Genomic DNA, 3,562 nt, shown 5'->3' with positions numbered 1-3,562 from the left:
TGCTGGGAACCATTCAGACAATCAGGGTTTATATCACAATGGAAGAAGAAGAAGCTCAGCCAGTTGAGGCTAAGAAAATGTCACAGACAGAAAGCATTCAACTCTCCTTTCCCATGTGATATAGCCCTCATCTGAGCTGGTCCCTCCCATGGCTGCTTATGGTCCAATTTAAATGCGAGGCATGCAGGCTGCAAAGAATTTATTGGCCTGCAACAGTGTGAACAGCCTAAATCTTGTTTAAACTGAGCCTGCAACCTCCATGTGTGCAGTGGGAACATACCAGAGATCTGTAAACCAAGCAGTAGGCCCTAGAGTGCTACAGTTGCACATACAGTAGTATTGGAGGTACAATGACCCAGTTTAAACAAGACTCTGGACTCACGCCATGCAACACAGATAAGGTCTTCATGCATGACAGCATCGTCTTTCAGATTTGCCCTATGAAAGAAGAAATATGCTGGAGATCTGCTCATGGATCTTCTGTAGGGGGAGGTTTGGGGGTGCAAAGTCCTATACATTGTGAGGGAAACCCAGAAGTAACATATGGTAGCTCTAGGAATCTCTGGGTGATTCCTAGAGCTTGCCCTACTTCACTTCTGGATTTTCCCCACAAGTAATGTAGTGGTGCACAGGACAGCAACTTAAAAAAAAAAAATTCTCCTGCTGCTCATTGGAGCAGAAGCGGGCAAGGTCAGCTGCAAGCAGGAGGCCAGCTGCCATAGCAGGAGTCCTGTCAGTCCTAATCTTCTGGTATTTTATCTAGATTCATGTCCAGTAGCACCTTCGAGACCGACAAGATTTTCCAGGTATCAGCTTTTTGGGAGTCAAAGCCCCCTTTGTCAAATACACATATTTTATCTGACTCACATCTAGAGGACGAAAAGGAGGACATTCCACCTCCTGTACATTGCAACGTAAAAAGTCAATTTCAGAAGGCCTGTAGCACAGCACGACTTGTTCCTTTTCTTTCACAGTCCCAGAAACCAGCACCCCTGAGAGCCAGCACATCGTAGTAGTTAGAGTAACAGACAAGGATATGGGAGAGCCAGGTTCAGATCCCCATTCATTTAACCTTGGACCAGTCAGACTATCTCAGCCTAACTTAACCTCACAGGGTTGTTGTGAGGTTAAAAGGAGGAGGGGAACCATGTATGCTACCCTAAGCTCTTTGGAGGTAGGGCAAGATACAAATATACCGAGTAAATAAATAAACACAAGTATCCACCCAAGCTCCTTGTATGTAGAACGATATGCAGTCTGCTCCTTTACCCTAGAACAAATTGCCTAAAAAGCTACTTATTTGACCATACTGTTGTTTGATTCCCTCGAGACCAGGGCTATTTTGGGGCAGGAACGCACAGGAACGGAGTTCCAGCTGGCTCCCAAGTTGGCCACACCCAGCAGGAACTCATTAGCATAATAGGCCACACCCAACAGCAGAAACTCATTAGGATTGGCTACATTAGGGGTGTGTGGCCTAACATGCAAAGGAGTTCCTGCTACAAAAAAAGCCCTGGGTTTTGACCACAAACAAGGTAAACAGAATAACAAGCAAAAGGTGGGTGTGGCTGGATGACCACACTTCTGGTAACATGGGGGTGTGGCCTAATGTGCTAATGAGCTGTGCTGTCAGGGGTGTGGCCCAATATGCTAATGAGTTCCTGCTGTTGGGTGTGGCCTATTATGCTAATGAGTTCCTGCTGGGCCTTTTCTACAAAAAGAGCCCTGCCGAGACTACAGGCTGGGGGAAAAAAATCTTGCATGCTACATGCTACAATACCCTCAACTATAGTGTTGCGATAGAAGGTCTTTAGAAATCTCATTTGTTTCTTCAGTTTCTTGAACACTATATTTAATTAATTGCTGCTCCTAGATCACTTGATTTTCAGGTTGAAGGGGCCATTGAAGAACATTATTTAAACAAAACACAATTGCCTGTTTTGGCAACAAATTACAGCAACTAACACTAGCAAATTCATGCTTCTTTGAAACACGCTAGTTAAAATAAAATATGCTGTTTTTAGGAACAAACCACTGAGACAATATTCTATATTTTTTCACTGGAGATGCCAGAGACTGTAAATGGGACCTAGTGCATGCCAAGCAGTGAGTTACAGTGAACTACCAGTGAGCCCCCACCTCCAAGATGGAACTATAGTACGTATTACATTGGCATAGATATTAGGTAAAGGTTTCCCTTGCTCGAAAGCCAGTCAAATCCTACTCTAGGGATGCGGTGCTCATCTCCGTTTCTGAGCCAAAGAGCCAGCACTGTCCAGAGATATTTCCGTGGTCATGTGGCTGGCATGACTAGATGCCAAGGTGCACAGAACGCTGTTACCTCCCCACCGAAGCAGTACCTATTTATCTACTTGCAATTTCTTGCTTTCGAACTTCTAGGTTGGCAGGAGCCAGGACCAGAGATGGGAGCTCACTCCATTTTGTGGCACTCAGGTCTCGAACTGCTGAACTACTGACCTTTCAGTCTGCAATTCAGCGTCTTAACCACTTGAGCCACCGCAGCCCTGGCATAGATATTAAATACCACTAAACGTATGGTGCAGGCAACAGAATGTTCACATTACGAAACAGGATTTCTATCCTTCCAACACAAGTTATTAAAGAAGTCTCAGCTGGTTTAGGAAATTTCTTCAGACACTCTGAGATAATTAAGTTGCTAATTCTTGATAGAAATAAACTTTCAATTAGCAATGCAGTATAGTTGGATGCTGAAATTACAAGCAGATGATATGCATGAGAAGAATCCAGTAGGGAAGCACATCTTCCATACTTAACACCAGTCTTTCATCTGGTATACCTTTTTGTTTCCAGTATTATCAGACCTAAGTCAAAAATCAGTGCTCATTTTCAGGTTGACACAAAACAAAACAAAACAAAATCAAGCCACACTTGCTTCCTAGTATTGGTGATCTTGAACTTTCATTGCAAATACCCACATTGGTTTAACATAGTCCTCCTATACTTCATTTTCTTCCTTCTTGGTCTCATTTGCCCAAACTACCATTGACTCTTATTGGCTGTGGTGAGTGAGTGGAGTGCCAGGTCTGCCACAATGGCAACCTCCCTGTGGCCTGCCAGGCCACAAGAGCCAGCAAGGGAAAACTTGGAGGAAATAGGATATGCATGCCAATGAGTGACACCACATCTGGTGAAAACTGGCAATAACATCATGGTGTTGGGGGTGACACGCTAGGATTTGCCAAACACTCTATGGTTTAGAGCATTATGCCAATGTCAAGATATTACTTCTGATTTTTCTCTAGAAGTGACATTGCTCACCAGCTCAGCTTTGGTGCACCTGTCCTCGCCCGCTCCCCAAGTCCTCCTGGGGGTGCCAGGCAGTGGCCTGCCATCACTTGTGGTGACTTATATAATTTTGTTGATGATGTCAGTACACGATGGATGGCATGTCAACATCATGGATTCTTATATACAAAATCACATGTGTTGTCACAATCAGATGGAATTCCATTCATGTCTGCATTGAAATTATAACTAACTCATTCATGTTGATTCTTGGTCAAGCACTTTAGCTGGCTTG

Source organism: Gekko japonicus, unplaced genomic scaffold (assembly GCF_001447785.1).
Source record: "Gekko japonicus isolate JY-2015 unplaced genomic scaffold, Gekko_japonicus_V1.1 scaffold434, whole genome shotgun sequence".
Lineage (NCBI taxonomy): Eukaryota > Metazoa > Chordata > Lepidosauria > Squamata > Gekkonidae > Gekko > Gekko japonicus.
This window is presented reverse-complemented; position numbering follows the sequence as displayed.